The sequence below is a fragment of the Misgurnus anguillicaudatus genome, chromosome 13, assembly GCF_027580225.2.
Source record: "Misgurnus anguillicaudatus chromosome 13, ASM2758022v2, whole genome shotgun sequence".
Taxonomy (NCBI): domain Eukaryota; kingdom Metazoa; phylum Chordata; class Actinopteri; order Cypriniformes; family Cobitidae; genus Misgurnus; species Misgurnus anguillicaudatus.
The window spans coordinates 93726-110424 of record NC_073349.2 but is presented as its reverse complement, the minus strand read 5'-3'; the positions used below and the strand labels follow the sequence as shown (position 1 = coordinate 110424).

Genomic DNA, 16699 nt, shown 5'->3' with positions numbered 1-16699 from the left:
TGTGCTATAGTCTATTTCTGTAATCATATGTTTTTTGTGTTTCACCGTGGGATGGAGAGAAACGTAATTTCGATTCCTTTGTATGCTCCAAACATGTGAAGAAATTGACAAATAAAATAATCTAATCTAATCTAATTGTGGTAAAAGTGTAGTTACCATGTTTTTTTTGGTCAATTGATTACTATGAGCAAAACTATGGTTTTACTACACTAACCATGGTTTAACTATGGTTTTTGAAAACCATGGTTGTCAAAACCATTGTTATTTTGTGGTAGCCATGGTTTTACTACAGTAACCATGGTTTTTTGGTCTTAACTGTAGTAAAACCATGGTTAATTTTCGTAAGGGGTGCTACTCACCGAGTGGTTCGCGGCGCTCGTTGATGATTAAAAACAAGTAGTGTAGCGAAATACAGTTTCTGTCGTGTTTTATTTGGCATTTTGTAAAATTCCATTGACTTCTCTTGGAAGACTCATTGCACGCTGATATCTCACTCTGCCGCCGGAAATGGAAAAGGGTCTGTTTACATCTGGTTGTAGTTTTTTCGCTCGGTTTCTCTCAGAAGGCTAGCATGAGCAGAGCAACTGTGCCCTCGGAGTAGGGCACAAATTTTTCCCATATTTGATGGCTCAGTGACCAGCCTTAGGTTTGAAGTTGAGCTCGATTGTGACTGTCTATACGCTAGACACCAAGTTCTGTTCAGCATCCTTGTAAGGCAAAGTGGTTGTCGCCATCAAGTGGTCAAGAGTGTGCTAACGCTTCAGACTCAAAAATAGAGCGGAAGTATATACGTGGTTGTGAGGTGTCTGAAAAAATAGATCCACTATAGCAAATAACACGGATTGAAATCATACATTGCTCTGATATATTTGTTTTTAATCATCAACGAACACCACAAACCACTCTGTGAGTAGCACAGTTTTGAAAATGAACGTTAAGTGTTGTTTTAATGACATGTTTGTGCATGGCCCTGACTTCCATTCTGAAGCAGTCAAAGTCTAAACAAGTCAAAAAGTCAAGACACGACCCATTGTCAAAATTTCAGTGACAATCACTGTAGTTCATCCAAAACAAACCAGAAATGGGACTCAAGGTGTTTAGTACCGGAATTATTCTTTAAGACTTTTTTTCTTTAACAAAGCATTCACATAATTTGTCTAGTAAATTATACTTATGTCGCAAAAGTTAGCTTGTACGGAACAAAGCATTCACATAACTCGTCTGGGTAATTTACTAATGCCGCTATAGCTAGCCTGTCTGGAACCGAGCATATATTAAAACACAACACTGTGTGACACTGCATTACATGTGAATGGCGCCTACGCTAATAGGATTTTGTTTCTCTCTCCCTGTCTCGTCCTCAAACCCGAGGACATTGAGACAAACAGACCAGTTCTGGCTGCCGTGGAGGTCAACACACCACTGATCTACTGGCTGCCCTTCAACGTGATGCCCAGCCGATGCCTGACCACCGACGGAACCCGTTAAATCTCCTTATCCGTTTACATCCCATATATATATATATATGTGTATATCTTTTCCTCCTAGGACTTTTTGTTCCTCCCTGAGGTTTTTCTCCTAGGGGTTTTTTTAACCCCGGGGAGTCAAGCAACATTGGCTTAACTTAGCACCCTCTTGTATACGAGACATTATTAATTTGCTCACTTGTAAAGTTTATTCATAGCCGCTGTATTTTGCTACTTATATTGTCTGTCGATTTTTCTATGTTTCCCCTGCTTCTTTTAATGTAAAGCTGCTTTGAATCAACTACAAATTGTGAAAAGCACTATATAAATAAAATTGAAATGTCTCTTTCCTGTTTTACAGATGCAGTGAGGGAGTGATTCCCCAACATCGAGGTGGCAGAGATCCGGGACCTTCTACGGAGGAAGTGCAACAATGCCAGTTACAAGGCCTCCAGTAGTTCAAATCAGAGCTAGATGTCCATATAGTACAAGTTGTTCGCAATTGTTCTCTTCCCGGCATTTCAAAGAAAGTCGACTGTTTAAGGTTCCCCATTTTGCCAATATCTGTTTTGTGTGTTACTTTTGTGTCATTAATAAAGATCCTTTTTTGAAATGCAGTTTGTAATCTGTTTGTGTGCATTTGAACTGAATTGTTATATAATACACTTGTAGTGTAACAGCAATATTCATGCTTAAGTATAACAAAATGGGGATAAAAGTACAAATTAAATATACTTAAAATATAAAAAATACACTATAATAATATTGCACTGAAAGTACGTGTCTATGATGTTTAGGTTATAATTGAAATTCACTTTAAAAACATTATTATTGTCATAGTGGGACACTTTAAAAGCACTAAAAATAGTTAGGAAGTGCATTTGTAGAGCACTTGAAATATTACAGAGGCATACTAAATTAACATAGTTTATACTAATTATAAGTATGATAGCAGTATGCACAAAATGTACTTAAACACAACTATAATTTGTGCTGCAATGGCATTTTAAGTGTATTTCCATTAAAATTGCAATACAATGCAATTGTACTGTAAGTGTGCTTAATTACTCATAAATCTTGATTTTCAGGAGTGTATTTTAGTGCACTTGAAGTTTAGAAAAAGTTGTTCCATTTTAGCATACTATTTACACTTGAAGTGTAATCAAATAGGTGTTAAGTTGAAGTTAATACATAATTGAGTACACTTAACTATACTTGGATTTGACGAAAATAGTACAAAATCTAGAAAATATACTTAGTACACTTTTTTAAAGTATATTTTTAATATATTTTTTTTTTCACCTGGGTAGCGTAAGGTGTACAAGTGAGAAGAGAAATGGTATTAGAAGAAGCAAATAATAGCAACATATACAATGAAGGTATATGAGGATGATACAATGAAGATGTTTGGAGAATTATTTTGGATTTGTAGAAAAATAAAATGTCGTCATCATTAGGATGGAGAGAAAAAGTATTTAAATATGAGGGAGACATGTAAATCAATACAATAGAAGGGAATTTAAAATCCTCATTAAAGGATAACAAAATAATTAATCATAAAATTATATGTAGATTCTGTCGATCAACCAAATGGGTGCCAAATTAGATTAAAGGGAAATTCCGCCCTAAAACGGAATTTAGGGTGTTTTTTCGTTGTTAACGAGTCAAACTTTCATTTAAAAGCATATTTATGACTGAAGAGCAACATTTAAGATATTTAAGATGTTCGTTTTCTGGTAAACTGGCCTTTGAATGTGAGTGAATAGGGCATGTCGCATGAGTGCACAAAATCTCTATTTTTACAACACTAAGAAGGCTCGACACAACGTGATACTTTACTCGAAGTATCACGTGGGTCTCTACACATGAACGCGAGCATTGAGAACATTGTTTGTGTACACAGATTTTAGTAAAAGCGAAAAGTTTGGAACAACTTACCGTGCTGTTAAACTGCGTCCCGCCGCCATATTGCCAGTCATGAGCAATCGATTTCAGAATGCGATTGAATGGACTCCATAGGACGCTACTTTTTCAACTACAGGGTCAATATTGTTTTTCACTTGAGACAAAACAACAAATTATCCGTGCATTTATATGGAACTATGCTTTAGGAGCTATCCATCTTTACTCTCCTTCCTCCTTATGTCGCATTCTGAGATCGATTGCTCATGACTGGCAAGATGGCGGCGGGACGCAGTTTAACAGCACGGTAAGTTGTTCCAAACTTTTCGCTTTCACTAAAATCTGTGTACACAAACAATGCTCTCAATGCTCGCGCCCATGTGCAGAGACCCACGTGATACTTCGAGTAAAGTATCACGTTGTGTCGAGCCTTCTTAGTGTTGTAAAAATAGAGATTTTGTGCACTCATGCGACACGCCCCACTCACTCACATCCAAAGGCCAGTCCACCAGAAAACGAACATCCCAAACATCCCAAATGTTGCTCCTCAGTCACAAATATGCCCCCAAATGAAAGCCCGACTCGTCAACAACGAAAAAACACCCCAAATTCCGTTTTAGGGCGGAATTTCCCTTTAAGGTATGGGATTAAGCTAAATAAGGAATTTAATAAAGTTTGTCAGAATAAAAATACAAAACAAATAAACTATGTAAAGTACTACAATCAAAAGTAGATTATTAAGGTTACCAATAAGGCATTTATTTATCTTAGGATAACAACTAGATGCAGCCAGTAGAAATACATGACAACATACTGAATCAATTTTAGGTAGAGGTTAGAGGGTAAATAAGTTGTAGGTGTCTTTTTAGAAAACCAAATGGAAGTTAAAATGTCAGGATGATGGAGAAATTAACTTGAAATTAACAAGAATGTTATTAGGACTTACGTTACAAAACAGTATTGAATTTACAACTGGGAGATGGGTATTCAAGTACTTCTGATGATGATGATGATGAAGAGGAGGAATAAGATGTACTTGTATTGAAACAAATATTTCTTATTTGTCATGCTCTACTTTTTGTTTTTATTTTTAGTAATTTTTGTTTTATTTGCTTTTTGGGTTTTGCTTTATTTTGTTTACTTTTAACTTTACAATATATTCTACGTAACTGAGACAACCAACAGCAGGTGCAGAACCAATTACACACACATTTTTTAAACTGTTAATAAAGAGGGACTTTAAGTTCTTTTACTTTTACATTCAAAGACAAAATAAGAATGGAAAGATGTTTGCTCTTATTGTCCATAGTTCGAAGTGCAGTGGCATAATTTGGTAATTGGTAATGTGCAGTGGCTTTCTTTAGTCACAATATATAGTAATAACTGAGACACTGAGTTATGAAACGGCACTTCGGATTAAAGTAAACAGGAAAACTGAGGCTAAATAAGCCTCAGAGCGGGGAATGAAGTGGTTTGTTTTAATCCGAATAGGGGTATCAAATACTTTACCATTATGTTTTTATGTTTTTCTATATGAGAATATGGGTATCAAATACTTTACCATTATGTTTTTATGTTTTTGCTATATGAATATAACCATAGTTTACCTGTGTGTGTGTGTGTAGAAAATTACCAGAGGGTAAGAACAAAGGACCCACAGTCCTAGAAAAGTGATGCCATATGTTCTCTATATGATATGAACCATATGTTAAACCCTTGGGAATAGGATAGCTTGCGAGCAAGACTTTAAATGCTCTAGCACAGGGGAAAGTTTTTCAGTGAGTCTTGGGGTTTTTGCAGGACTGCTCGGCTTTTGTTACTCTGGTTAATAAAAGTCTATCTTTTGAAAATGAAACCTACTGCTTGAGTATTTTATTCTTAAAGAACCCAAAAGGGAAAACCACAACACCACTAATCGGCCAATGCAAATACACATAAAACTCGAAAAAATCAGCCGATATATCGGTCTATCACTAGTTCTTTTATATGAAAATTTATTCAACCTACCTCAAATCAAATAAAAAATTAAGTTTACTTCAAACTCAAAAAAGTCAAACTCAGCAACAAGAGAATCAGTTAAGGAGGTTTAGAGAAGTTAGAATGTGTAATGGAAAAACAGGCACACATGTGTACACCAACATTACAGATGGACATGGGTGCACACACACCAAATTCTGTAGTTTATACTGTGGGCCTGAAGTTTTATATGGACATACATTGTCATCTTTTTCTCAAGAGATGTGAAAATAAACACAGCATCTTGCATCTCTTCAAGGTCTGAACTATCTGCCATCTCTTCAGCGTAATTTCAGTGCAAAGTGCTTTTATGTGGTGTTGCGTTAGATATTTTTTGTGCTGTATGTTTTGACTGCATAATGCCAACCATTTTTGACTAACTAATGACTTTTTTTACACAAAATATGGACAATCCAATATGGTCGTCACTACCGAACATTTGATGTCACGACCGAAACAAATAATGTTCTGGAAAAATAAAATAGGTTTTGTTATCAGAAAAGATGACATAATTTTATTTAGTTAGATAAAAATTTAAACTAATGAATTCTTGAATTTGAAAACTGTATGAGTGCATGTATGGCAATTACAGAGAAATATTGCTTTCAAAATGCATTTAATTTGATGAACCACTCTTATAGTTTTGTTAAAATAATATTTCTAATCAATATAACCATGACACTGTCTTTAAAAAAATGTAAAAAATATATTTAGAAGGTTAATGTAAAGAAAATCAGAATAGGCTATTAAAAACCAAATTTTTATATCAAATGTTGTTGTGTTTCGGTAGTGACAAATTTTGGGAGAGAGAAAACATTTCGAAACGGTATAAAAACATGCTAGAAAAACTAGTGTCCAATCAGTAGATTAGTGTTCCTTAGATGTTCTACTATGTTTATGACTACAAAGCTTGCAGGAAAAAACACACTTTTTTCAAGAAGTTTTGAAGTGTCAATTTGCACCATTTCGGTAGAATGGCCCATATAACTACATGACAGGTAACATCTGATGACATTGTAAAGGTTTAATTTAACTGCACGACATGAAATATCTGATCACATTGTAAAGGTTTAATATAACTGTACGACAGGAAATATCTGATCACATTGTAAAGGTTAAAAATAACTTCATGACAGGATATCATCTGATCACATTGTAAAGGTTTAATATAACTGCATGTGTAACCTCTTTGTAATGTCTTCTGCCTAATATAATCTCCCGGACACCATCAGGTTTGTGGTAACAGCAGGTTTATTCCACATCTGCATTTATGACAAAGGACAACAGAGTAGAACAGTCATCTCATGTGGACAAACAGCATGCTCTGTCTTAGGGAAAATCCTCCATTGCTTTTTGAATTACCCATAAGAACTACTCTTAAAGCTCTAAACAGAAGTAAAGTACCGTTTGACATATTGATCGTGTAGTGGATTTAAACCTATATAAACAATGTGGATAAACAGCCTGCTCTGTCTGGAAAGACAGCATCATGTTAAAGTTAACTAGCTATACTAAAACAGCTAACCAAATAATTGACTTTATAAAAACATTAATCAACAACACATATTATACAACCAAAGAAATCTAGCTTAACTTTTACATGCTTTTTAAGTGAGTTTAGTCCACAGACATTCACAGACACATTACCTTAGGGAAAATCCTCCATTGCTTTGAGAATTACCCACAATCCTTCATCATTACTAGCATTCGCTGCAGGTACACTTTATGACAGCAGGTGGCACTATAATCCAATTTAGTAGGATTTAAGCTGAACCTTTTTAACTATGTTACATACACCCCCCTCAAATCCTGCTAAATTGGGGCACAATAAATTTTTTTTTCTTTTTTCTCACATTAGAAACCAAACAGTTGTTTTGTACTAAGAGCATAATGCGTTTCAAGTCAGTTAGAAACTTTCCACCTGGGAATAAGTCAGTAAGGGGGTAGCCAAGCCCCGTACCAACAAAGACACAAAAGATGCCGTGTACACCTCTCATATTGTAAACATTGCTCAATAGCAGATTCTTGTCAAATACCTTAGATAATCTAGTGCAAAAACTCTTAAAACGTATTACTTGTGTATGTATCTATTGAGAAAACATGTTCCTTACAAAAGAAAATAAACAAACTATTGAAGCTGAATCATCCACAACCTGTTCATTCATTTCACAAATGAGTCGAACTGGGGGCTTAACATGTCTACCTGCCCTAGTGCAAACTATGTGGTCTTGTGGGAGTGCACATGTCTGTGTCTGTGTCACTTGCATTTTCAGGGGAGGGGACACATAGAGCTCTTTCTACTGAGGGTGGGAAGGATCCTACTTCAGACACCACACATTCCACAGAGGGCCCAGGGGAAAGTGATTTTTCAGCAGATACTGATGAACACGGCACAAAGTCACATGACAAAAGTTAATCTCCACACTCCCCAAATACCCTCTAGTGAAATTCACTTTAAAAAAAAAAAACTTTATTTAAATGTTCGGGCGCCAGACAAGACTTATCTTGTCAGTTCATATGAGCTAAAAATAGTCCCGGATAGCAACAAACCATCCGTTACACAAAAAAATACAACAATAGTACAACGAAGAAAACACACAATTGTACTCCAGTGATGCAGTTTGGTGCTGGTGGTTTATTTCAGGTAAGTCAGATGAAAAAGAGGAAAAGTTGAAATGTCAGTGTGGTATAAATACAGGCGGGGTATGGACTGCGTCATCTTGATGGTTCATTTTCCATAAGATTTCATAGAGTGCACATAAAATAAAAAAGAGAAAACATTTGTAAATAATCGACATATAAATCAGGTGACAAAACATCTAATAAACGATCATTTTCAACATGAAACATACAAAAGTGGCAATTAAATCTTCAATCGTGAATGATGTTTGAATGTTATGAGTGTGCGTGTGTGTATCAATGTTAGGAATGAGGGTGGATACGATGAAATAACGTACGGGTACTAACCAAAGTTTACGGAAGTGGAGGTCCTCGGAGTGAGGTGTAACAGCTCTCTGTCCTCATAACAGACAGGAAAACAATCCAGTTGTCCGTAGCTTATCTCAAATATCGACTGGGATAAATGCTTACACGATCCAAAGCCAAAGCTCCGTGTTGCACTCGTCAATAAACTCAAAAGCCAGCATTCGAACGGTAAACAAAGGTAAACAAAAACAATGACGCAGTACTTCCGGATGCAATGCAGTCTCTTTTATTTACTTTTCTCCTTCCGGTTCTTCCAGGTTAGCTCCACCCATTACTCCTCCCTTTAATGTGATCGATTCGCGGATGCAAACATGAATAATAATAATAAGAATGTAAAAATGTAGTGGCGGAAAGTTTCTGCACTGCTACACTCTCCCCCCCCCTGGAAAAAAAAGCACCCAAGGGTGATTTAACAAAACAAAACAACAAAAATACGGGTTAGAAACCTAAAAATTCTTCAGTTTCATCAGAGGAATCTTGAAATAACTTGTGAAGGTTTTCCTGTTCCTGATACTCTAATTCTTCTGCTGTAGGGAAACACTTTTTTAAATTACAGACATGTGCTGAACGGACATCTTCCCCAGTGTCCTCCAGGACTATCTGGTAGTTTACCGGACCCAGCTGCTTCACAATACGGCAGGGTCCTTTCCATTTAGGAGCCAGTTTTGCACTATTGTTACGTTGTGCGCTGGATTGTGGGAAGTTACGCAACCATACTCGATCCTTATCTTTAAAGATTAAGTCTCTTCTGTCCTTGTTGTAGTTTCTCAGTTGTCTTTTCTTCGGTTTTTGACTGTTTTCTTTTGCTTGCAGGTGTAGTTGGTGAAGATGCTGAACTACATCATAAGAAGCAGCGTCTGGTGTTAAATTGTTACCGTGCAGAAGTTTGTCCAATGGGCCTTGGAGTTTTCGACCAAGCTGCAGTTCGGCTGGAGTTAGTCCGATTGTTTCCTGTACTGCGGAATTCAAAGCAAATCGGAAATCTGGTAGGTATTGGTCCCATTTTTTGTGATTGTCTTCTACGTAAGCGGCCATCATGTTCTTGAGATTGCGGTTGATTCTTTCAGTTAGGTTGGTTTGTGGATGGTATGCAGTAGTCAGTTTTGGTGTAATGTTCCAGTTTTCACACAACTCCTTGAATACAGCTGAGGTAAATTGGACACCTCTATCCGAGATAAGGAAATCCAGTACTCCCCATCGAGTTAGGATTTCTTTCCGGAAAATGGTGGCAACAGTGTGGGCAGTGGCATTACGCATAGGGAATAATTCCAGTAGGTATTCATTTTGGTGTGTGCTTCGTGGTAAGGGTCCCATAATGTCCACTCCTAACATTTGATTGGGTCGGGTTGTGATGGTTTGTTGTAATTTTCCAGCTGGTTTCTGATTATCGTTCTTGAACTTTTGACAGGTTATGCAGGTTTTTACATGACGTTTTACGTCTGACCACATTCCCGGCCAGAATGCAACTTCTTGCAGTCTCTTGTAAGTTTTGAAGATCCCTCCATGGCCACTTAAAGGACTGGAATGGTAATGCTGTAAGAATGAAGTTCGGAGACTATGGGGTATGTAAACTCTGTAATGTATGTGATTATCTGTTTGTTGTGTTTTCTGATACAATTTATCATTGATAACTTCGTATCGATTTTCCAGATCTGAATTTTCTGCTATGGCTTGCAGCAGCTTTGTCACTTCAGGGTCATCTGTTGTTCTTCCCATAAGTCAACTTCTGACCAAGGTAGTTCTGTGTTTTGCTTGCTTGCAACAAGGTTACAACTGAGAGTGGGAGACATTCTGGATAACGCATCTGGTGCCACATTAAGTTTGCCTTTTCGATACTCAATGATGAAATAAAATTTTTGTAGTCGTAGGACCCATCGGAGAAGACGACTGGTGGTTCAGATGAACTCATTACCCACTGTAGCGCAGAATGGTCAGTCACAACTGTGAATAATCTGAGTTCTAAATAGTGTTGCCACTTTTCCAGTGCCCAAACAACGGCCAGACATTCTTTTTCCGTTGCTGTGTAATTGATTTCTGCTCCTGTTAAAGTTCGACTTGCGTAAGCGATCACAACTTCGTTTCCCAGGGGTTTCCTTTGTGCGAGGATAGTACCCAAGCCAATGTCGCTTTCGTCTGTATAGACGATAAAGGGGAGCTGAAAGTCAGGATGACCAAGAATTGGGGATGAAGTAAGGCAAGATTTTAATTGATCAAAAGCTTGTTGACATGAGGGTGTCCACTGAAACTGTTGTCCCTTTTTCTTCAGAGTGTTGAGAGGTTCAGCCAGCCTTGAGAAGTTGGGAATGAACCGATGGTACCATCCTGCCAGACCAAGGAACCTCTGAACATCTTTTAAGTTCGTAGGCACAGGGTAGGATTGGATGGCTTGGATTTTGCTAGGATCTGCTGTAATCCCTTGAACATTTACAATGTGTCCCAGAAAACTGATTTCCTCAAGACAGAATCTACTTTTCTTTAGATTGATGGTCAGTCCGGCAGTCTCAAGTTTGTGAAGAACAGCCTGGATATCATGGTAGTGTTGTGCTATGGAAGGTGAGTAAATTATGATGTTATCAATATAAACAAAACAGAACTTTCCTTTTAACTCTCCCAGGACTATTTCCATAAGTCTCTGGAAGGTGGCAGGGGCATTTTTAAGTCCAAATGGCAAAACGTTGAACTCGAAGAGTCCTGCAGGAGTGATGAATGCTGTTTTTGCTGTACTGGTGGGATCCATTGCTACTTGCCAATATCCGCTGTTTAAATCAATAGTTGAGAAGATAGCTGCTCCAGAAAGTGATTGTAAGATTTCTGTAATGTTGGGGAGTGGATATGCATCGGTTTCTGTAACTGAATTGATTTTCCTGTAATCTACACAGAATCTTAACGTGCCATCTTTCTTGGGAACCAAAACCACTGGTGAGGCCCAACTGGAGTGTGATGGATCAACAATTCCTTGACTCAACATTTCTTCGAGCTGTTCTTCCATGGCAAGTTGTTTGACAGGAGACAACCGATACGTTTTTTGCTTAATGGGTACCTGACAGGTGGTGTAAATGCAGTGCTGTAAGATATCAGTACGTCCAGGATGTAGTGTGCATACTCGAGAGTTGCTTGTAAGTATATGGTGTAAGGTCTGCTTTCCATCTGGGGGTAAATGAGCCATGTCTACTGCGTTTCTGATTAACACCTCATCAGAGACTATATCAGGTTGCTGCAGGACCAGTAAGAGATTTATATGCATTCTCTGTTGATGATTCGTGCCTTCAGTTTGGTCCTGCTGTCTCACTGAGACCCAGACCAGGCTACGTGCCCAAAGTTCCCACCACTCCTTTCAGAGATAAGGCGGAGCATCTGCTGCCAGCCTCTCCCTAGCTGCATCCTCGCGAACCTCATTGGCGTTTTAGTAGAGTACGAAGCAGATTGGTCTCTCTAAGCGAGTTCCAAATTCGTCGGTCACAACATGACGTCTCCGTTCCCTTCCTTCAGGGAACGTGGGTTACATACGTAACCGAGACGTTCTTGAGTGTGTTATCTGGGCATGACCGATGGCAGGGCAGTACCATCCCAACCGTCATCGGTACCGCTAAGCTTACTCAAGCTGTCACACTTCTACCTCGTCAGGAGCATCTTGTGTGGGGAAGGCTTCCGGCCAGTTCTTCTGTTTCTGTGGGTAGTGCTGTGCTGGTCGAACCACCTAAAGCTCAGACTCACAAGAAGGGTGTTCTTGTCGGGCGTGTTATAGCCACACTGCCAGGTGACAGTTGGGTGCCGGTAAAGGTTATTAACCCGTCTAATAAACCGCTCACTTTGAGACGTAATGCCAAAATAGCAGATGTGTCTCCTGTTTTAGCAGTTGAAGACTTGCTTGTGCAACTTGGACATGGTCATGGAGAGGCTGTGAATGTACAGAGCCAGTCTGTCTCCTCTACTGTTGGTATATGCAGCCCCCATTCTGATATACATAGTGTACTGCCAAAGCTTGGCCTCTGTGACCTTGACATAGAGTTCTGTGAAGTCACTCCGTACTGGAAGCATCAGCTTTTACAGCTGATTCAGAAGTATCAGGATGTGTTTTCTAAACACAGGCTGGACTGTGGTAAGGCCAAAGAGTTTGTCCATTGGATTCATTTATCAGACAACCACCCTTTCAGGCTTCCGTATAGGTGTGTCCCCCCGGCCCAATATCAAACCTTGAGGGAGGTGCTCTCAGAGATGGAGGAGCAAGACATCATTAGAAAGTCTTGTAGTGAGTGGGCGTCCCCACTGGTCCTTGTATGGAAGAAGAGCGGTGAACTTCGCGTTTGTGTTGATTACCGCTGGCTTAATGCTTGGACCATTAAGGACGCTCACCCCTTACCTCACCAAGCAGACTGCTTGGCGGCCTTGGGTGGGAATGCTTTGTTTAGTGTGATGGATCTCACCTCCGGCTTTTATAATGTTGCCATGGCAGAGGAGGACAAGAAGCTCACGGCCTTCACAACGCCAATGGGCCTATTTGAATTTAACAGGCTGCCGCAGGGGCTCTGTAACATCCCCGCTAGCTTCATGCGCCTAATGATGAATATCTTCGGCGACCAAAATTTCCTGACGTTGCTTTGTTACCTGGATGACCTACTTGTGTATGCCCCGGACGAGAGTGAGGCCATCAAAAGACTTGAGATGGTGTTCAGTAGGCTATGTGAACATGGGTTAAAATTAGCTCCTAAAAAGTGTCATTTCCTCCAGAGAAGCGTGCGGTTTTTGGGGCACGTTATTGACAGTACAGGTGTAGCAACTGACCCATACAAGGTCAGTGCTATTGCGGCAGTGTCAGAGTCTGATTTGATGATGGAGGATGAGGTAACCCCGTCTCAAAGGAAAATAAAGTATTTCCTTGGGATGGTGCTGTATTACCAGAGATTCATCCAGAATTGCTCCACTATCGCAAAACCTTTGTTTGCATTGACAGCTGCCGCAAGGGGCAAAAAGCCTCCAGCTAAACGCGTTGCTGCATTCAGGAAATTGAGCCCTGGGGATTGGAAGGAGGAGCACAGCAGTGCCTTCCAGCAGCTAAAAGCTGCTTTGGTGAATTCTGTAGTGCTGACGCAGCCTGACTTTAGCTGGCCATTTATGTTGTCCACTGACGCTTCTACTGACGGGTTAGGTGCCGTGCTATCGCAACTTGCAGAGGGTGAGACTAGAGCTCGGCCGATCGCTTTTGTTAGCAAGGCTCTTAACCGCGCCCAAGCCAGGTATCCTGCTCATCGCTTAGAGTTTTTGGCTTTGAAGTGGTCTGTTTGCGACAAATTCAGCCACTGGCTGAAAGGCAGTGAATTTGTCGTATGGACAGATAACAATCCACTAACTTATGTCCTTACAAAGCCTAAACTCGACGCGTGTGAAAAGCGATGGATCTCAAAGTTGGCGCCTTACCACTTTAGCATTAAATACATACCTGGTCCTAAAAATGTGGTGGCCGATGCTCTGAGTCGTCAACCCTTTGTTCCTAACTGGCGCAGCGAGAGACTGCTGAGTGAACCTTACAGTTCATTGCTCAAGGAAGCAGAACAGTTTGGGAAAGACACTGTGCAGGAAGCATTTAGGCTGAGTACTGGGCTTCAGGGCGCTGATGAACCTCCCTGTGTAGCATCAAACCAATGTCCGCTCTCCTGTGCTGAGGTGTCTGCGGTGTTAGAGGGTCATAGTCACTGGGAAGCAGGAGTAGAATCCAGAGCAGTCTCATTGATAGCTCAAGACATCCAACATTTGTCACCCCCTGGGCAATGCCCCTTACCAGTTTTGTCATTGGATGAACTTCGAAATGCACAACAAAATGATCCTTGCCTGTCCCGGGTCCTGTTTTACATCAATAGGGGCAAAAGAGCCTCGCGCCGTGAGCGTGCTGGGGAGATTCATAAAGTTCTCAGACTTTTGAAGCAGTGGGACAAATTAAATATGGTTGGTTGTGTTCTGTATTGTGTAAGGAAAGACAATATGGCAGGAAAGAAACGGTTACAGTACGTTGTTCCATCGTCTTTAGTTGCACAGGTGATGACAGACATTCACGATGAAGCAGGGCACCAGGGCCAAAGTAGAACCATGCACCTGGCGAGACAAAGGTTCTTTTGGGTTGGGTTGGAACATGATGTTCGCAGTTACGTCAAATGTTGCCAGCGCTGTGTCGTTAGTAAAACGCCCGAACCTGAAGGCAGAGCCCCGCTGGAGAGTGTGAGAACATCAAGGCCTATGGAGCTTGTATGCATTGATTTGCAGAAAACTCCAGGGGTCATAAAGTAGATGTGTTAGTTGTTACTGACCATTTTTCCCATATGGCTCATCCTTTTCAGTGCCGTAATAAGTCAGCGAGGCAGGTGGCAAGGCAATTGTGGGAAAAATACTTCTGTGTGTATGGCTTCCCTGATCGGATCCACTCTGATCAGGGAGCTAACTTTGAAAGTCAGTTGATTCGAGAGCTGTTGCAGTTCGCAGGAGTGAAAAGTCGAGAACAACCGCCTACCATCCCATGGGCAATGGTCTTGTCGAGAGGTTCAATAGAACCTTGGGCAACATGATCAGGGCATTGCCGCCTAGGTCCAAGGATAGGTGGTCTCAGATGCTTTATACACTGACTTTTGCGTGCAACTGTACCGTGCATGAATCCACTGGGTATGCCCCGTTTTACCTAATGTTTGGCAGAATTCCAAAGCTGCCTGTGGATGTCATGTTTGGTAACCTTGAGGGCGACAGTGATGTCATTGACTATGACAAGTACGTAAAGAGGTTGAGGACTGACCTGAAAGAAGCTCTAACCGTTGCTCAAGAGAACATCAGTGCCAGCCAGCAGCGGCAGGCCAAATTGTACAACCGGAAAACAAAGAGCTGTGATATTGAGTTGGGAGATCAGGTTGAAAACTGGCAGATAGGTGGGAATCCACACATTACAGGGTAGTTGGATTGAACCCTCAGTGCCATATTTACCGTATACATAACACTAAAACGGGCCAGGACAAAACTGTTCATCGCAACTTATTGTTGCAAGCTAACTTTCTTCCGTTGGACCTGGAAGATTCTGATGTTCCATCCAGTGGTAGTAGCACGTCAGTGTCTATGGGTGTAAGAACTTCTTTGGCAAATGATTGTGCTCCCGAGATTGAGCCCAGTGTATCTGACCGAGTTGCCAGTTGGGTGGAAGAATGTGCTGTGCATGAGAGCCCTCAGCAGAGTTTGCCCAGCAGTAGTAGTAGTATTGGGCCAGTGGATACGGTTTCTGGTGTGTTGGGAGAAGTCCCTTTAGCATTAAAAGATGACTCCATAGAGAGAGACAGTAATTCTGAAGCTCCAGAAACTGAAGGTCTGACTCATGAATCTAACAGCATTGCTTCAGAGGTTATACATGATGATAATGTTGTTGGTATTGTTGAACCAACTACAGACCATGAAGTGGTTGGAGTTAGGACCAGAGTGGGCAGGATAGTGAAACCTGTCAACAGGTTAATTGAGAATATGACCCAGTCCATCAAAACCCTGAATCCGGCTGGTGGGGTTATAAGATCTCTGTTAAAATAAGAATGCACTGTTTTTTTGTGAGATTTAAACTTTAAAGTGAAGTGCCTTTGAGTCAATGTTTTTCAGTACACTGTTGTTCTGGATCTGAGATGAAGTTTAATCTATAAATGAATGGTGTTTAAGGCACCCTTTGCAGGTGATTGCAGTGGGCCTGATCAACCTGCTGTTCTTACCTTCCCTGTTAGTGGGAAACATTATGTTGCACAATATTCTAAATAACAGTTGGTCTGAGTCCAGTGTATATTATCCCTGTAGTCGAAATTTGTGAAGTTCAGGGGGGAGGATGTAACTGGGATAAAAATTACTTTGACTAGATTTTTGTTTTGAGTTTTTTGTTTTGAGTTTTCCTTTTATTTATATATTTTTGTACTAAAGTTTGTATTTTCTAAAATTATTATTTTTTAAAATTAATGTTATACTTTCCATATGTCTATATTCATGCTGAAGTAATGAACTTCACAAAATTTCGTTTGAATCATTTTTATTTAAATATCTAAAATGTAGAGGAACTTTTCTTTGAGTACCTGTTTGGGGATGTAGCGAATGGAGGGGTTACGGAATAGTGTTGTTTAAAACAACCAATCATCATTTTGATAATGATAAGTTATTCATTAATAATTACAATTATTAATGTTGATATTTTCTCCACCACCCTGTTAAGGGAAATTATTGTTTATCACTATTCCAATTCGGGGAATTGTTGATTTAGCTCAAATGCAAATACATACAATTAATCGTCATTAACTATATATATTTTGTAGGTTTTAGCAGAATGAATCATA

The 16699-nt window shown here is 39.9% G+C and overlaps 2 long non-coding RNA genes across 2 annotated transcripts; both read left to right on the top strand.

Annotated features, from left to right (window-relative positions):
- Positions 1 to 1077: 1077 nt before the first annotated feature.
- On the top strand, positions 1078 to 2083 carry LOC129430810 (uncharacterized). The gene is made up of 2 exons (XR_008639642.2): positions 1078 to 1529; positions 1828 to 2083. It is a non-coding gene; the product is annotated as an uncharacterized lncRNA (long non-coding RNA).
- Positions 2084 to 9332: 7249 nt separating this feature from the next.
- Positions 9333 to 11754, top strand: LOC141369231 (uncharacterized). The gene is made up of 3 exons (XR_012372799.1): positions 9333 to 10740; positions 10849 to 10922; positions 11249 to 11754. It is a non-coding gene; the product is annotated as an uncharacterized lncRNA (long non-coding RNA).
- The last annotated feature ends 4945 nt before the right edge of the window (positions 11755 to 16699 follow it).